This window comes from Mustela nigripes, chromosome 9, assembly GCF_022355385.1.
Source record: "Mustela nigripes isolate SB6536 chromosome 9, MUSNIG.SB6536, whole genome shotgun sequence".
In the NCBI taxonomy this organism is placed as follows: domain Eukaryota; kingdom Metazoa; phylum Chordata; class Mammalia; order Carnivora; family Mustelidae; genus Mustela; species Mustela nigripes.
The window spans coordinates 3,463,920-3,483,192 of NC_081565.1; the positions used below are offsets into that span (position 1 = coordinate 3,463,920).

The 19,273-nt window shown below is 48.0% G+C and overlaps 1 protein-coding gene and 1 long non-coding RNA gene across 6 annotated transcripts in view; one reads left to right on the forward strand and one right to left on the reverse strand.

The window, feature by feature from the left end:
- Window positions 1-1,612: 1,612 nt before the first annotated feature.
- Window positions 1,613-5,747, reverse strand: LOC132024299 (uncharacterized). The gene is made up of 3 exons (XR_009406222.1): window positions 5,368-5,747; window positions 4,541-4,733; window positions 1,613-2,403 (listed from the first exon to the last, which is right to left on the reverse strand). It is a non-coding gene; the product is annotated as an uncharacterized LOC132024299 (long non-coding RNA).
- Window positions 4,661-19,273, forward strand: part of TSC1 (TSC complex subunit 1) — a 48,554-nt gene continuing 33,941 nt past the window's right edge. For 2 of the 5 annotated variants that reach the window (XM_059410438.1, XM_059410442.1), the window contains exons 1-2: window positions 4,680-4,778; window positions 14,343-14,405. The gene's annotated coding sequence lies outside the window, so the exon portion shown is untranslated. Of the gene's footprint in view, window positions 4,779-14,342; window positions 14,406-16,980; window positions 17,081-17,531; window positions 17,782-19,273 lie in introns of all 5 variants that reach the window. The other 3 variants (XM_059410441.1, XM_059410440.1, XM_059410439.1) reach the window with 3 other exon arrangements.

Here is a 19,273-nt window from a genome sequence, read left to right on the forward strand (position 1 = left end):
GGGCCGTGTGAAGACACCCAGGGAGAAGGTCACGTGAAGACCAAAGGAGGGAAGTGAGTGACCCTGCTACAGTGTCAAAGTCTGCGGCACCATCCCAAGGCTGGAGAGAGGCATGAAATGCAGTTTCCATCAGAGCCTCCAGAAGGAGCCAACCCTGCCCACACCGTGACTTCAGACTCTGGCTTCCAGGCCAGTGAGAGAATACATTTCCACTGTTCTCAGCCACCCCGCTCGCGGCAATTTGGTAGGGCAGCTGAGGACACTCATACAGCAGGTAAGAGCAAAAACAATGTTTATCGACGCCCACACTGTGGCAGGTGCTCTGGGTCTCATGCTGCACTGTCCCAGCAACCCTCTGAAGCAGGTGGTTAAGGCATGGGCGTCATCCCCATCTCTGGCTGGAGAAACCGAACTCGTTCAGCGACTCCTCCAGGCCATATAGCTGGGCTGTAGACCCAGGATCCCCACTCTTCTGGGCCCCTCTGACCTCACTGAACAACTTGGTTTTTGTGCTGCACATTGGCGGCCGGTTTTCCTTCCTGACCAAGACAGGGGTTGGAAAGGGCATTCTTAAACAAAACCTCAAAAACCCAAAGAATAAGTCTCAAAAAAAAAAAAAAGGAGATGAATTTGATAACATCAGGATGAATTTGATAACATCCTTTCCAACAAAGTATAATACAGTCATTAGGATGATAACAGACTGGGGGAGACACGGGGAGTATCTGTAGCCGACAAAGGGCACGTTGCTAGAACAGGGGAAGTGCTCCCACAGATCAACACGGGAATGACAGTAACTCTACCAACTCTGCTGCGACAATGGTCAAAAGATAAGAATCAGCGATTTATAGAGGAAGAAACCCACAAGCTTAACAAGAATGTGAAGAAATGCTCTAGCTCACTAATAGAGAAAGGTAAATTAAAACAAGAACATGTCACTGTAGCCCTATTATGCTGAAAAAAGGAAAGAGCTAGTCAATGCCACGTGTTGGCAGGGAAGTGAGCACTGCCACGGACTTCTAGTGGGTGTAGACTGGGGCAGTCTTTCTGGGGCACAATTTGGTGGTAAGTCGGTGCAAAATTTTTGGAGGTGATGGATATGTTTAGTACCTTGGTTGTAGCAATGGTATCACGGCTGTATGCATATGTCCACAAGCATCCGGATACATTCAATTACATGTGTGCAATTCCTTGTATACCAATTATATCACAATAAAGCTAAAACAATTTCTCTAAAAACAACAACAACAACAAAAAGTCAGCCCACCAGTTCTACTCCTAGAATATGCATCTCCCCCAAATTCTCAGCCCTATCCATAAGGGCACAAGGACAGTGATGTTTCTCACGGCGTTGTTTCTGGTGGGACTGTGGCTGTTATTCCCTGGCAGAGTGGAGAGTAGATCAGGTTAGATTTGCGTCACTGAATAATTGTCAGCAGTTTAAAGCTACTGGCTACATGAACACAAAGCAATGAGATTCAAAACAATGGTGAGTGTGGGGGGAAAGTAAGAGACAGATTGCCATCTGAGACCTAAACCATTTACATAAGTTGAAAGTACATACATACATAGCTATGGAGTCATATAGTGTCGTGTAGACATTTATTGTCTTCATCTTTCGGACACAGGGCTAGACAGCGAGGGGCTGAAAGCCCGCAAGAGGACCACGCCAGCGGATGGGGGAGAAGTATTTTGTACTGGTGGTGTCCTTCCAAAGGCCTTCAGATCTCATTGCACCTGGGAGGCCTTCTGTTTGCAGAAGAGAGAAACCTATACCCAAAACCAGCATCGGCCAAAATAGTTGTTGCCTCATGGCACTTGGGAGGCCAGTGCAAATCCAGCCTCTGGGGACTCTGAAAACTCAGGAGATAACAAATCAGATTTCTTTTTCCATCTCTATTGCTGTTGCCATGTAGGTCTTCTCCATCTGTTGGCTGGGCTTCTCTCAGGGCTTGATGTAGGACACGGGGAAGTGGAAGGTCACAGCTTCCTCACCCTGGTTTAGCAACCCCACAGGAAAGACACAATCTCTCTTTTCGCATCCATATAGAGACCCAGGGAAGCACCCTGATTGGTCCAGCTCAAGTCACGTGTCCAACAGTCAACCACTTTGGCTAGAGGATGGGGATCTGGGATTGGCTAGACTGGGCCCAGGTGCCTGTGGCTTGAGGGTGGTGCTGTGGTGGCCCCAGGAAGGGGAGGGGGAGATGCTGCCCAGGCAAGTGTAGTGGACATCTGTCACATGCATAGAGGCAGCACCCCCTGCAAACACGGGCTCAGCTCCTTTGTTTCTTGTCACATGGAGACAGGCGAACCACGACTGGTGGAGAAAGCCCAGCGGGGGAGCTCCTGCCACAAGGAGGCTCCAGGGTGCCGCCTGGAAGGTAGTGGTCTCATTAACACCTATTCAGCAAATGACAAAACTTAATCCCAGAGAAGGAGAAAATATCCAGGCAGCCCGAACCGAGAGTGGCAAGGGATGGTGGCCGGACTGCCTTTGCCTGTTCTCTCTGGCCTCTCCTCTCAAACCCCTGGTGGTCCACATTGAGAGAACAATTACCATCCTTCTTCCAGACCGTGTAGAAACAGTACGAATGTGGTGAGGGCCCCCTTGAGGGCCAGCAGTGGATGAGCCCCATGGATCACGGCTCCCTTCCACGGAGAACATTCCAGCAGGATGAGGTCAGAGAGCCAAGGAAAACTGGGGGTAGGGAGGGAGCTTCCTGGGTCCGAGCTCTGGAGAAGTGCCTGCCCCCCCCCCCACTCCACCCCTAACCCGAACACTCTAATCACCAGACTCAGAAATCTCCAAATGCACTTGGGTCCCTGCCCTGGTATGAACACAAAGGCAGGAGTCCGTTCCTGTAAAATGGTTTGTGGACTGGCGGAACTGGGAGAAATCAAATCCTTCCCAATCTCCCCCAACCTTTTCATCTCTGGACCCCAAGCTGATTGTGCTCCGGGGGCTACACAGAATCTAGCATTTGGTGGAGCAGGTCCTGGGAGTGATGGATGTCGGCCATGGGCACAATTAACACAGGAACAAAACTAACTTGTATTGAAGCAGGTTTTACCCTAGTTATGTTTTCGTGTCTCACGGATTCAGCCTCAAATCCCCACTAGGCAGTCATTATCATTCTCCATGCTGTGGACGAGGAAAACTAATGCTAACTTAGTTGCTACAGTAGCAGAAACCTATATCCAAATTTGAATCAAGAACTCTTGGCTTTGTCCCCAAGGCCTTCTTCACCAGTTAGACTGGATGAATCCCCAGCTCAATGCCCATCTCCCCTGTAAGTCGACACGGCTATAAAGGTTGTGCACTGTACAAGGGCCTTCAGGAGGGTTGGGAGTGGGAGGGTAGGAGCTGAAATACATCCTGGGCTCTGCTCACATGAGCTGTGGGCCCAGAAGGGGTGTCTCTAATTCTCACAAAGGCGCCATACAAGCTAGCAGCCGCCCTACTCAGGACCCCGCTAGGCCCCTTGGAATTCTGACAGCACCCACTGTGGTGTCTGGCACCTGGCCCCTTAAATCACAGGCTGACTTGCATTGTGACCCAACTCGTTCCTATGACAAAACCTGCCAGTCCCCTAAGTCACCCAGCATTTGCTGCCTCCAGGCTCTTGATTCCTTGGTGCTTTTGGCCTGAAATGCCCTTTTCCTTCCAACCACCTCTCCATTTCCACGTCATAGAAACCTACTTTTCCTCGAAAACTCCAGCAGATGCCCATTCCTTCAAAAAACCTTTCACAACCCACCCTTCGACTCCTCTCTCCCTCTGCTCTCTCACTGTTTGTATGGGTCAGAGCGCTGACTGCGCCCGCCTCTGACGCAGAACAGCACCTGTTGAGCATTTCCTGTGCGTGGGACTTGAATCCTCACTTCAGGAAGGCTATGGGCCCATTTCACAGAAGAAGAAACTGAGGCGGAGGCTTCCAGACGTGTTAGGTTCACAGAGCTAAGGAGAAGGAGCGGCGCTAAGGCTGTTTATTTTAAAGCTGTCTGCTCTGATCGGGGTAGTTGTTTCCCACGGCCGCGGTGACCACGTTGCAGTGTTAGCAAGGCGGGCTCCCGCAAATATTCTGCAAAGGAAAGAAGCTGCCCCGGTGCTGTTTTCCCTCCTTGCCTGGGCGAGCTGCCGCTCTTCCAAAGCTCCAAGGCTGACCCTTCACCCACGCGGGCCCCAGGGGCTCTTTGGGAAACAGGCTCGCATCTCTGCGGCGGGGCAGAGAGAGACCCCAGGGGGGCGCCCGGGTCTGCAAGGGAAGGAACGGCGCGGGACGAGGAGGCAGCAGGCGCCCCAACCACACCCAGCCCCGCCACCTTGTTTACGCCTCTTGCACGGCCCCTCCCGCCGGGCCTGGCACGTGACCTCCGCCCCGCCCCTCGCTCCCTCGCGTGGCTCCTCCCGCCGCGCCGGCCCTTCTTTTCGCCTCCTTCGGAGTCACAAGATCTCTCAGCGCCCTCCTTTCGGGATCCCTCCGCCCGTCCCCGCCCCCCTGACTTCCAAACTCTCCTGGGTCCTTTCTCGACTGACCCGCATTATCACTAATGACCAGGAAGGCCTCTTCCGTCCAACGGGGCTGCCGGCTGCGGTCATCTGTCGCCGGGGTCGAGAGGCAGGCCAGACCCAAGTGGGAACTCTTTTTCGTGGCGGAGGCTGCAGCGGCCGTGGACCTCTCACGACGGGGGGGAGGTGCTGTACGTCCAAGATGGCGGCGCCCTGTAGGCTGGAGGAACTGTGAGGTAAACAGCTGAGGGGGAGGAGACGGTGGGTGAGTATGGGGGTGTCTCCCCCTTCTTTTCATGGGGGCTTCTCGGGGCAGCCCTGGCACCATGACCCCGGTCTGGGAGGCCCCGAGGGGCTGGGGCAAGGGGCTCCCTTGCTGGAGAGGGAACCCCGGGAAGGGGTGTTCGGAGAGCTTTCCCCTCCCTCTTATTACGCGCTGCCTCTGGCGGGGCCCCGCAGAGCTGGCGAGTCCCTGCGGAGGAGAGGCGGGCCGGGCCCGCACTTCGCCCCTCCTCGGCGGCGGAGGGGACGGCTGCACCCCCGGGGCGCCGGGCCGAGGGCAGGGGTGAGGTGGGCCCCTTCGCCAGCCCCTCACTTTGTGGGGTGACAGGTTCTCGCGGGGTGCGGGGGGGGCAGGGGAGGGACCCTTGGCGGGAGGGGAAGGGCCGGTGGGGGGAGGGCGGCTGGTCCTGGGGCTTCAGGAGAGGGGTCAGGGGTGGGAGGAGAATGAATGGAGGCTGCCTGTGGGCACCGGAGACTCGCGTGGACTCGGCGTCCCCGCTGCAGCGGGCAGGACGAGGGGCCTCCCTCCGGGTGCGCTCGTGGGTGTTTCATGGACGGTGAAAGACAGTTACCTTCAAGTCGGCAGAGGGGAGCCTCGAGAGACAGCTGTGTGCAGAGCCGCTCCTAGACGCTCATTCATTCATTTGAGGAACCGGAGATGGAGAGCCCGCAGTCCGGGAGAGCTGGCAGCATTCAGGCTCTTTGTGTTTCCTGTTGAAGAGTTTTGCTTCGCGTGTTTCGGATTTGGGGGTGGGACTGCTTGGGAGGGGGCGCGGTCCCCCTAATAACAACAGCTCGCGAGTCTGGAGCACTCGCTAGGGAAGCGCTGGGCGGTCCTCCTCTCCTTTAGGGCTTGCGACCAAGGGAAGAGGCGGCCACTGTTAACACCTCCATTTCCCGGGTCAAGAAACTGAGGCCCAGAGAGATGAGGGTGACTTGCCCAAGGTCACACCCCTGCGTTTATCTGAGCCAGGGCTGGAATCGGGGTCTGGGGCGCTGCCGAGGGTTCCAAGACGGCGCTCCTGTCATGATTTACACTCACATTCATCTGTTATACTCTCATTTATCTGTGATTTGACCAAAGCCAGCCTGTCATTCTGTTAATCAGTTGGCCAGAGTTTGTGCACAAGTGCCTGTGCATGTGTGTGTGTGTAATTTTGAAGAGGAGTACATCAGCTTCTATACCTTAGCTGTATAGGTACATAGCTGCAGGTGCTTGTATACTCTAGCTTGTTTGGGATGGCAGTGTTGTGCTTGTAAATATGTTAGTCTAAATTAGGCTGGCAAGTGTTTGATGTTTTTGTAAAACTGATGCGTTTACTGCAGAAAGAAGGCCTACTAAAATCCTTGCTAGTTTTTTTTTATGGAAAGTGTAGAAATAGCACTTCACTTTACACAGAGTAAGCTGTAAAAGTACTAAAATAGAATAATACTCTTCTGAGATACTTTGATTTATAATTTTGGGATCAACGTGGAGTCATCTGAATTCAAATGTGCTGGCAAAGTGGAGCTGTAAATTTCAGGAAGCATTATAAAACCGAATCTTCTGGGAGCCCTTGATTTACTGAACAACCACCTGTGATTCTTAAGTTGAACATTCCTGAGTAAACCTGGAATATGCAAATGCGAAAGCTGATTTAAGGTTGTGCAGGGAAATGTCCCTGTAACAGTCATGCATCAGGCAAATGAGGCTCCTCAGAAACACTGAAACATTCTTCGCTCTTGCCCTGGGGAGCTGCAGAATCTTCCTCCAACCACCTGGTGTAAACTTAAGGGGTATTTATAGAAGATGTAAAATGAAAATATCCTCTTACTAAAGTTAATATCTTATCCAAAACACTCTTACATCACGTGCCTGGAAGGGTAGATGATGTAAGCTTTCTTCACTGCATGCATTTCCTGGTGTCATAAAGACTTGGTATGTTTCTAAATTCCTAGTTCGATTCTTGGGCGGCTACAGCTTTCTCACTGACCTCGGTTAAGTTGGAGTGTGTCAAGTCCTGTGACTCAGTTGTACTCTCCCTCCCTGGGCGAAGAGCAAAGACATCTGGGACTGCTGCTGTTGTGGTGTAACCTGATGCCTTTTGTGCATGCTTGGTTTCCGTTGTGAGCTGAAACGGAGGAGTCTTACTAGGACAAATCAGACACATACCTGTCTATGTAGTGTTTACTGAATAACGAAAATGCGGGGAACAAGAGATCTCAAAGCAGTAATGTTCACCAGCACCTTCCTGGACAGATGTCTGGCTTCGTAGTAGGTGACCCTACATATTTGGTCTTCAAGGATACCCTGGAAATATATTTTAGAAGAAGTCATAGGTGATTCTCATGTACACCAGAAGTTGAAGACCAGTGGTTTCAAGTATCAATTTGGCTATTTTTCCTTTAATGTATAATGTATTGCAGAGACATTTCCTAAAATAGTTTCTAAACTCTGGTGTGGGTAGTGGTGGGTGAGTTTTGGGCTCTGAATTACAGCTGACTTGATCTTGTAGCTCTGTCTTCTTTCACCATTTGTTAGGGTACAGGGATGTTCTTTGCCCGGTTCCAGAGCCATAGCTGACTAAAATTAGCTTTTCCTGGAATTAATTGTACACTCTTGGATGCAGATGAACCCAAAACAACAACACATCAGCCATTTTAAGCTTTTCCTAAAAATCAAATAGCTTTTGACTTTTCAAAAGCCATTGAAGTTTTTTGAGTTTGTTTCTTCATCTTTGAGATAAGAGAGTTGAATTGTGAATTAGACGATTTCTGATAAATTTCTGGGATTTCAAGTCCTCTTGGGGCTTCAGCTAAACATTCTGAGTAAATTGAATCCAGGTGTTAATGGGTTTATAATAACTAAGCAAATTGGTGACTCTTAGCCTGAACCGTTGAGTGATGACTTGTTTCTCCTTTCCTTTATATCACATGATTTTTTTTTAAAAAGGTAATTCCCTGTAAGTTCATTATATTATAAGTCTCTCTTTGGGAGATTAATTTTGTTTGTCATATAAGTAGCTGAAATAAAGCGTGAAAGCAAAATGTACTCAATAACATTCAAACCTGTAGCTGTTTGCTTTTTTAAAAAGTGTGTATAATTAGCATACATGCACATTTGAGTTTTTTCCCTCAGTGCTTAGTATAATTTAGTTTGCATGACAATACTAATTTTTTGCATTTAAATTGGTCTGAAAGAGGTCTCCTCTCAGCAATTTGAGATTTTTCTTTCTCTGATTTACTTTTTAAGCCTATAGTTACAAGAAATTAGTCATTTATTTTTTAAAAATATTTTATTTATTTATTTGACAGAGAGAAATCACAAGTAGATGGAGAGGCAGGCAGAGAGAGAGAGAGGGAAGCAGGCTCCCTGCGGAGCAGAGAGCCCGATGCGGGGCTCGATCCCAGGACCCTGAGATCATGACCTGAGCTGAAGGCAGCGGCTTAACCCACTGAGCCACCCAGGCGCCCCCAAATTAGTCATTTAATACCTAATGTCTATGTGTGGGTTTTTTTGAGGGAGTAAATAAAAAAATACCCCCCCCCCCCAAATGGTGAATACTCTTTTTTATATAAAAAAGGTATATGGTGTTAGGACCTTGCTAGTTTCTTCTTGTCCCTTGTGCAGTGCTAACTTTTGTTCTGTCCAGGGAAGTAGCATAAGGTAACAGATGAATGAAACAGAATGTCATCTAATGAGTAAAGTGCATTAAAAACCTAGCTTTGATACAAAACAAGGCATGGTAGTTACTGGCCTAGAACTCACAGATCACTTTCTAAAGTAAAGGCACCATGAAGTATTTGAGTAACAAGGGACAATTTTGTCTTTCTGTTGGTGACGGAAAGCCCAGTAGGGAGTGATAAGGAAGAACAGATGTAGTGACCTTCACGTCTGCATGCGGCCGGTGAGACCGTGCTACTTTGAGTGGTTCAAGGAGCACAGTAGCATACGCAAAGTGTATCCATTTTAAGTTCTGGAACGGTTTTATCAATGTTTCACATACAAGTTGTTACATGGAGAGACTGCTAAGCCTTATGGACCCAGCAATACTGGACAAATTTTGTTCAGTAGCAATACTGTTGTAAGCCTTTTTATTTGGTGAGGACTTACGTGGCTAGTACTGTGCTAAGCATCTGACATGCTTGATGCCCTTGAACTCTCCCCACAACCTTAAGAGATAGGATAGGATAGGGAGATGAAGAAACAGGCCTAAGGTCACTTATTCACCCTCTGAGCTGGGATTTGAACCCTCTTGGTTGACTTCAGAGCCCAAACATTTCATCTTTCATATTGATAAACGACATGAAATGCTAATCTCATGAACTGATTCATGTCAGTGCTTCTTAACTTTTGGGGGGCCTCAGTTCCCCTCTGAAAATCCGTGGGAAGCTTTGAACCAAGTATCCCTTTCTATCCCATGACTATCAAATAGCTCTTGCAGACCCCTTCAGGAGCTTTATGGACCCAGCCTGCAGCCCAACTATTCTTCTTCTTCTTTTTTTTTTTTTTTTTTTTAAGATTTTATTTATTGGACAGACAGAGATCACAAGTAGGGCAGAGAGGCAGGCAGTGAGAGAGGAAGGGAAGCAGGCTCCATCCCAGGACCCTGGGATCATGACCGAGCTGAGGGCAGAGGCTTTAACCCACTGGGCCACCCAGGCGCCCCACACCTGATTATTCTATATAGATTGCTCCTCTTAAAAATGGACTTGGGCTTTATTAAAAACAATTTTTTTAAAAAAACCAGTAGGTAGGAAAGACCCAAGCCTTTTAAAGGTGGACCTGTGTGCTGTTTGTATTATAAATCCTCTTGTTAAATTTTTATATTGAAAGATTCTTTACACTTCCCTGGGAATTCAACCTTAAATGCCACATTTAAAAAAATCAGAAGTGGAGATCTCAGGTGTGGAACTTGCTAAATGCTTGTCAGGCCTGGCATTCAGTCTGTGTTGGTACCTTTAGCACCTGGCAGAATTCCACTGGGCTTTTTTCCAAGGTTTATGCACTATGTATTTTTTTTCCCTTGTGAACCTCAGAGTATTTATAAAATTATTTATTAAATAAATGTTTTTAGTGTTTCTTGGCATCATCCTTTTTCTTCCTGGACCAGTGGTTCTCAGCCTTTAGTGGGCATCAGAATGACCCAGAAGACTGAATCAGAAACCCAGAGTTTCTGATTCAGAGGTGTGATTCGAGGTCCAAGTGCATTTCTGAAAATCCTCAGGTGATGCTGCTGTTGCTGGTGGCAGGACTGCGTTTGGAGCCGCTGGCCTAGACTGTCAGTCAAACCCTGTGTCCTAGTTCCCTACGGTATTTCTATTTTAGTTCCATGGACTTGAAACTTAAAGAAATCTTAACAGTTTGCTCAGATTTCTTTTAGGGGAAGCTTGTAGAGTGACTCTTTGAAGCATATGTGGTATCTGTGTGACCTTATTTTCTCAGTAAATAATTTTGTTCAGGCTAAAAGAAACATTTAGAGAAGAGTGGTATCTTACTGAAATTGAGCTCTGTCCCTGCTGGCAGGTTTGACAAGATTCACCTTCGAAATAGGGTATAAGCTTCAGCGAGTTGTCCTTCAAGGGCCCGGATGGCGAAATATTCTGATTGGCAAATCTGGAGCTCCCCTGCCCCAGTTCATGTGACCTTGAGAGGGCCCGCAGCTGCGAGACCGTGGAAGTCACCCACGACTACACTTTTTGGCAGGTTTTGCCATCAGCTGCTTCCCTCTGACATACAAAGTAGTGTTTCCTACCCGCTTCTCCTTCTGTGTGTCTGTGGGAAGAGGCAATCAGAGCTAGTATCTTATCCTTTTTGGATGCTTTTGTGCTGAAGGTGGCTTCGTTCACTTGATAGAATATTGTCCTAAGAAATCACCTGAGTCCGTTACTGAGCTGGAGCTGAACACAATAGTGTCCTAGTGTATGGTTATTACTGTTATCTTTGTTATTAACACAATGGTGGGATGGTTCTGTTCTGCCTGTCCTGTACTTGATATTGAAATAGTTTGTGCCTGAACCTTATCTGAATCGTCTTCGAATTTATAGATGAAAAACCCGAGTAGGGACAGCAGGTGTGGCAAAGGGTATCTGCCTGCCTGTACTTGTTGTAGACAGCTGTGTGTAAAATCTCAGGCCATGTGGTGTACAGTTCCGGGGAGTCCTAGGACAGAAGGCCACACACAGTACTGGCCTTCCAAAAGTCTGGACGTGCAGCTGATATTCAGATAAAATACTTTGTAAGAGCATTTTCTGCGCCTGCCACTAGCGTTTCATAAGGAGGTAGATAGCTCTTAGCCCTCTCACGGCTTGTACTGCATCTGGCCTAGTGCAGAGAGATGTGAAAACGTGTGTATGGGTCTTGCCAGTGACAACTGTCCGTGGCTGTGAAGCCGTCCGTGTTAGGTTCATGTGTAATCCTACGTATATAAGCCATCTATCTGCAAACACCTTAAGAATCAAATTAAGGTGAACTATGAAAACAAATTGACCTGTGCTTTTTGTTGTTGTTGTTGTTGTTTTTTAAGATTTATTTTTTTATTTGAGAGAGAGAGAGAAAGAGAGAGATCATGAAATGCAACAGGTCAGAGGGAGAAACAGACTCCCTGCCGAGCAGGGAGCTCGATATGGGACTCGATCCCGGAACTCCAGGATCATGACCTGAGCTGAAGACAGATGCTTAACCAGCTGAGCAGGGCACAGGTGCCCTGACCTGTGCTCTTTAACCTCAAATTACTAACAGCACAGAACCCTCTTCTTCTTCCAACCCATGCGCTATTTATTTATTTATTAATTTATCCAGAAAGGCTGCTCGTAGGAAGTGCCACCACAGTGTCGATTTTAGGTGAGAACACAGCTTTTGGGTCAGATATGAAAGAGGAAAAATCTAGATCTGGGGGCCTGTTTCTTCTTTAATTTGGCTCTTGAAGAAAAGAGTGTGGCCTGATTCTGTTAGGCTGTGATAGGTGCTCCCTGCCACGCCCTTTAGGGGTACAGATCCTGGAGGAGAGCCTTCGGCATTCCTCACCTCCTATCAGAAGTTCAAGGTCACATCTCACTTGACTGACCAGAGTGATTTTAGCTAGTAGTACTCCATAGGGCAGGATCTAAATATAAATGATTAAGTAAATAAATAATTAAAAATATAAATAATGCAAGTAGCCTTTGACAGGCCAGCCTTAGACTGATGACAGTTTATTACCATTTACCATTTTTTGGCCTAGCGATAAAGAATTTAAGAAGTCTTAATGTTGGGCATTGGACAAAAAAGTTCTGATTTCCTGGGCCAATCCCTTTGTCGAGGATGGTGGTCTTGGCTGGGCGGCTGCAAGAGCTCCTCTCGCGTATGTCCCAGCGTTACCCTTGCCTTGGATGTTCCTTTTCAGGTAAAAGATCCAACTAGGATGAATTGTAGCAGAAAGTCTGTGTGACCTGCTGGACCGACAGCTGATGTTGAGGTCCTGGATAACGGAGGCATCTGTGTTGGAACTCTAGCTCTTCTCTTTTCTCTCTCTCTCTTTTTTTAAGATTTTATTTATTTATTTGGCTGACCGAGATCACAAGTAGGCAGAGAAGCAGGCAGAGAGAGAGGAAGGGAAGTAGGCTCCCTGCTGAGCAGAGAGCCCGATGCAGGGCTCGATCCCAGGACCCTGAGATCATGACCTGAGCCGAAGGCAGAGGCTTTAACCCCCTGAGCTACCCAGTCGCCCCTCTAGTTCTTTTCTTGATTCACCGGCCGGGCAGGCACTCCCTGTCTGAATGATCTGGCTGGCCCTTTGCCTCTCAGCAGCGGACGTAAAGTTGGAGTATGCCAACAAGACGCACTGCTGTTTAATGCCTAGAGTGTGCTCCACAGGGAGATGTAATTACCCGTTGTTTGGGGCACGAGATTTTGATAGTGAGAGAGTTGTTCCTTGCTCGAGCAGGGCTTCGGGCATCGTGGTGTCGTGAAGGGCTTGTGGGCAGGCTGGCCCGCGCTCACCCGCTGGACCGACGCAGCGCCTGAGGCTCCGCTTCTGCCCTCTGCCTCCCGCCCTGGATCGGCGACCGGAGACGTTGCTGAAACCTTTGCTGGACCACGCATGGTGTCTTTGCCTCTCGGGTGCCACATGCTGCAGTAGGCCCCGGGTGTCCACTGGGGGACCAGACAGATGGTTCCTGTCCTCGTGGAACTTACCATCTCGTGGCCAGACTGTCCCTAAAAATAGCCTGAATGGCCTACATTTTAAAGGCGAATTGGAACATATTTGTAGAGACGTATATAACGTGCTTACTTAAAGGAGATCATTTAGACAGGAAATACGGTAAAGAGAGGACGAGGGGAGAGAAATGATAGTTGTCCACAAATATTTTATGCTTGTCCTGTGGAGGGATCAGATGAAGGTCGTGCTGTTCTGAAGGCCAGGATTCATCCTCATACGTTTATCTAAGAACTACTATAGCGGCTTCCGTGCAGTCAGACACCGTGGTGGCCGCTGTATCTGCCGCACTGACTGAGCTGCTCTCTCTCCCCGGGCGTAGCTGTTGTTCCAGTGAGGGAGACGAGTTCAGTAACTAATTACGCTTATTTAATTGGGTTGTTGTAAGTGACACAAAGAAATAGAGGCTGCTAAGCAAATAAGACAGGGGACCTGACCTCGTCTGGGGCATGGGAGTGGAGGGAAGTAAAGCCTTCTCTGATGGGGCAAAAAATATATATTTTTAAAGATATATTTATTTGAGAGAGAGTGAGAGAGCGCACGTGCCCGCCCATATGTGAGTGGGAGGAAGAGCAGAGGGAGAGAGAGTCTCCAGCAGACAACCCCTGAGCACAGAGCCTTACTTGGGGCTCGATCTCACAACCCTGAGATCATGGCCTGAGCCGAAGCCCAGAGTCGGATGCTCAACCGACTGAGCCACCCAGGCGCGATGGGACAAATGTTTAAGCTGAGACTGTAGGGGTGAATGCTTAGTCTGGGAGTGGGTAGGCGAGGGGGGCGGGGCTGTAGGGAGGGAGGGGAGCATGGGGCAGCGACCTGAGGGAAGCCCACTAAGTGCTTTGCACCGGGCACTGTTCCTGCGCTCTGGGCCGCTTGGGTGATGACTCCGTGCCCCGTGCTGTGCCGGGGCTCCCGGAGGCATCGTCTTGTGTAACCCCACACGGCCTTCTGAGGTAGGGGCCGCTATTCTTCTCACTTTCCAGATGAAGTAACAAGGTCAGACGTTAGGCACCTGAGAGAAACTGCCAGAAGTGGCCCAGCTAATACATGGCAGAGCTGGGATTGTACCTCGGAACTCTAGGACTCGAGAGCCCATCCTGCCCATTTGTTTATAGCTCCAGTAAATAGCTAACAAAAGGCAGAGATTACAAGTTCAGCACAATATAAAGAATTTTCCAGCAACCAGCTGTTCAGAAATGTAGACAGAGAGAGGCACGTGCGCCCGCTGTTGTAAGTGTGCATTCTGGTAGAAACTGGTTACAGCAGGAAGGAGGTCGAGCCAGGTGAACCCTAAACTCCCTCGGGGTGCCTCGGGGATTTCACTTCATTGTAAGATTATTGTGTACAGTACATGTGTTTTTTCCCTTCAGTGACCATGAAAGACACCAGGTTGACAGCACTGGAAACCGAAGCACCAGTTGTCCCCAGAACAGGTAAGGTACAAACTCGGTGCAGTGGTGGGAGAGGACAGAAGGGAATTGCTTGCCTGTACAGTTGTGCAGGGGTGTGTGTGTGTGTGTGTTTGCACTCAGGATTTAACAGTTCTAGAGTTAGTTAGCTACTTGCTAGGACCTGGTCCTTCCATGGCATGAAGTACTTTGTCAAATGACCCAGGGTTTATGAAGTGCTCGTTCAGTGCCGGACACTGTGTTGAGCGCTTTCCTTGCCTGTGTTACTCATTGTCTTCTTCACAGCGACACTTGCGGTGTAGCCCCATTTTACAAATGAGGGATGGGGCTGAGATGTTGGCTGAGTTTCCCAAGGTGGTGTAGCTGCATTTGGTGGACCTGTGACTTAGACCAGTTCCGTCCAGCAGCGAGCTTTGGTTTTCACCCTAAACAAAATCGGAGACTTTGTGTTGGAGCAAATCATTTGCCTAGTGCAGAGACGCTCAGCCCCGGCTGCAAATCCACCTGTGCTCTCTTGACTGCACCCCCCCCCCCTTTTAAAAGATTTTATTTGTTATTTATTTGATAGAGGTCACAAGTAGGCAGAGAGGCAGGCAGAGAGAGAGGGAGAAGCAGGCTCCCAGCTGAGCAGAGAGCCCGATGCGATGCCAGGATGCGATGCGGGGCTCGATCCCAGGACCCTGGGATCATGACCTGAGCCGAAGGCAGAGGCTTTAACCCGCTGAGCCCCCCAGGCGCCCGGAGCTGCTAATCATTGCTGACACATGTGGCTGTCATGTTGATAAGCTTTTTGTTTACATTCTTAGCCTTTACAGACACAAAACTACAAGCCATTGTCTTCCTAAGGCATTTTTGTAAGGTCTGTTTAGGAATTTGATTAGTGACTGTAAAATGTGTTAGGAGGATTTCAGTTTTTACTAACATTGTTTTCTTTATATTCTTTATGTTTGGCTCGAAGATGATTTATCATGGATGTTGCTGACTGTGATTTTGGGTTTTTTCATGTCATAAAATTGAGGTGACAGATTGACATTTTATTTTTTATTCATCCTTATGAGATGGGAAATATTCCCAAATATGACTTTTTCTTGAAAGACTATAATTAAGACTGTAAGTTAAATGCAGTTTTAAAAGGTTACTTTGTTTGTAATAAATGCTGCAAGATAATTCTATAAAATTTAGAATTAAAATATAATTTTCTCTTAGCCATCTGTCATAAAAATTTTTATAAATACTTGGCACAAAGAGTGGTTACTCTTATTTGTAAAGGTATGTTTAATATTCGTATTGCTAGTTAACATATTTAGTCATTTGAAAGTTCTGGATTGTTTTTGAATGAAAAAATCACATTGATCAACTAAAAGAGCTTTTATTTTTTTTATCAGTATACATTTGTACTTAAACTGACAGAGTTTCAACTTATAAAACACAAAACTTGGATGTTACAGCTAGAGCGGTTTACCTTTATTCAAAAGTGAACATTCAGATGTTTAACAGTAATTCTCAACTCATGCCTTGTGCACCTTGTGGACAACGCGCGCGTAAGGTATCATGGTAACGACGTGTAGTTGTTGATCACACACACTCAAGGGCGCTAGAAATGCTGCCGAAGTAGGCAGTTGACAGTTCAAGGTTTCAGACATTCTAAAGACCAAAGCCAGTTGTTGGCCAGATGTAGGGACTCAAGTCAAACTTGGGTGAATCGCTATTTTCCCCACATGTTGTGATCGTACTGAGTATTCTGGTCAGTTGAATCCGATGACCAGCTGTAAAGTTTAAACTTGGTTTGTTCAAAGGTGGTCACTAACCATGCCTCTCTTGCTTTCAATTGGGTGGTCAGGAGAGACCTGAGAGACGGTGACGTTTTGAGCAGAGACTGCAAAGACAGTCAGCCAAGCAGGGATCTGGGGGAAAGCATTCCAGGGAGAGAGGTGCCGGGGCAGAGGCCTCGAGCAGGAACCAGTTTTCCTGGCTTTTGGGACACTGGGACTAGCACAGAGAGATGATGGGGCAGAGTGGCGCAGACGGAAGCAGATGGAGGGTGGGGGGTTCACAGCTGGACAAAGCACATGGAGCCTTTAGGCCACTCATGGGGTTCGGCTTTTAGTGCCTCCATGGAAAGCCATTGCACAATTCTAAACAGGAGAGGGATGGATTTTGAAGTCCATATTTCAGTGTTTGTGGTGTTTTGGTGGCAGATGCATTGTAGGGGAGTAGGCTGGGAGGTGCTGGGGCTTGGATTGGGCCCACAACGAAGGGGATAGCAAAACCAGGGGGTTTGCTGACAGATCAGAGGAGAGGGTGGGAGCCGGGAAGTGGAGAACATCGCCGCAGTGTTCCCTTTGGACGGATGGGTGTGTGTTTTCCTGAGATCCAGGAGACCTGCAGAGTGACAGGTTTTGGAGTGGGAGTGGCTGTTGAAAGTCGTGGCTCCCTATGCGAGTAGTGTCATCTGTAGACTGTAGTGTGACATGTGACCGTTGAAGATGACACTTACCTAGAGGAATGCTGCTTTGGCACGTACCGTACAGAGCTGTACTCACCTGGCATTGACTTCCGGCCTCTCTCACCTCCTGTGTTCTGTACGTGGTTATTCCAGAATGGAAGAGAGGCCTTCACCGCTCTAAGTCGATGCTGCACGAACCTGTGGTCTCCACGTTCACGTGACTTTTCCCAGCCGACCTTCCCCAGGCTGGAAGGTGTGTCTAACGTGGGTGTGTCTCACCCACCGGCCCCATGTGCAGGTTGAGTAGGCCCCCTCTCCCCTCCGTGCACCCACTGAGCCCTGCCCCCTTCCTCCTCCCATGTCAGGTCTCCATTGTGTGTGCTGAGTTGCTCTTCCTTCTCAGCGCCCTGCACGGAGCCCTCTGGAAATACTTGAGTGAGTTTTAGAAGAAGAAATACTCCGCTCATGGGAGTGATTCTAAAGCTCATGATTAAACGCTCGGGGAGGGCCTTTCTGAATGTCAGAACCCTTAAACTTTGGGACACTTACATGAGGAACCTCACCTGAAATCCAAGATTTATATTTTGGGGGAGGATTAAAAAATGTGGTTGAAAGGTAAAATTTTAGAACCAAAGAGAAAAGCTTGTTGCCAGAAATGTACCACTGTGGTTTAGAATGAAACCTTATTTTTGCTTTCTATAAAGTATCTGGAAGGAGCAGCTCCAGAAACCAGACTTTGCACCTCAAATGACATTCACACACTGAAAAGCAAGCGAACTGGCCCAAGCTGGTCAGCCCTGACTATGGCCAAGTTGACTGGACGGGCGCCATCTTTGTTTGGAATGGAACTCCTGCCCCGTGTTCTGGGCTGCCTGGATTTGGGGACCAGCTCTGACATTACTGCCTTCTGAATACACAAAATAGAAACTCAGAGTCTCACTAGACTGAGACTAGGTAGGTAGCAATTTCACTGGAACAAAAACCAAACTTTGGGACAAAAATGCTTTTAAACCCGAGAATCATTTGTGATTTATCCAAAGAAGAAAAGAATGTGAGGGCTAGCCAGATGAGTATGCTATTGAAAAAGTCCTCTTGAAAGTGGTGGCCCCAAGATTTTTACTGGTTTTCTTTCTGATACTTTTTGGGCCCTGCTCGGAGTCTTTATTTGCACAGAGTGTATGCGTATGTTCTCTCATTTAATTCTCTCCGTGGACAATAACTCCTGACAGGTTGGTATTTTCTTCACTTGTAAAATTAATTTAATCCAACTCACAAGGTGAAATTTCTGTCTGTTTTCAGCTCTGAACTCTTTTTTTTTTAAAAGATTTTTTTTATTTATTTGTTAGAGAGAGAGAGAGATACAGAGCGCAAGCACAGGCAGACAGAGTGGCAGGCTAGAGGCAGAGGGAGAAGCAGGCTCCCTGCCGAGCAAGGAGCCCGATGTGGGACTCGATCCCAGGACGCTGGGATCATGACCTGAGCCAAAGGCAGCCGCTTAACCAACTGAGCCACCCAGGCGTCCCTCAGCTCTGAACTCTTACAAGAAAATTTTGTGAGTTGTAAGTCCTGTGAAATGGAATCCCTTCGTGATTTACCTGTAAGATTTATATTCAAGGGTGTGAACCTGCAACTTCTTACACCATGATTAGCTATCAGAAATGCATGTAGATTCACGGACAGCAAAATCAGTGGCTGTTGCAGGGTTGTAATTAAGTAAGAGCATAGATAATAGTTAATACTCACCAGTTTCTGGGGCCATTGGTGCTTAAATTTGGCATTCTTGCATTCTTGCAGGAGGCGCTTAACTCTTCAGTGGGTTTTTTCTTTAGTATAGTGTTTCCTCCCTAGGTGCTTGTTAAAATGCAGGTTCCTAAGCCCCATTCAGTTTGGAATGGGCCAGGACACTGCATTTCTAAGAGACACCCGAGGTGGCCTGGGCCCACCCTGGAGCAGGAGGGCTTCTACCTCAGCCCCTTGGAGCAGCATGGAGGAAGCACCATGGCGGCCAAGGACAGTCACAGCCCTGGGCCTGGGAGTTGAGCCATCCGAGTGCTGCTTTACTGGGTGACCTTGGCAAAGTTATTTATCCTTTCTGACTTCATATTCTCATTTGTAAAAGAGGATATCTGCTTACCTCACAGAATTGCTTCAAGGATCAAAACCACGAGTTTGCTTGATGTTGAAGGGCTCAGGGCTTTGTAGTCGAGCAGATCTAGGTTCAAATTTCAGTTCTCTGGTTCTGCCTCTTGCTAGTGTTGCAACCCCAGGCAGATGGCTTCGTTTCTGTTTCTCGCCCCATAAAATGGGGACCAAAGAACCAGCCCCGTGATACTGGTGTAAGGACTGGATTCATTGATGTTTGTGAAGGGTGTGCAGGTCTATCTCTTAATGATCCTTGGTTGTGCTTGTTTTGAGAATAGACCTTTAGAAAAATAAATCATTGTAA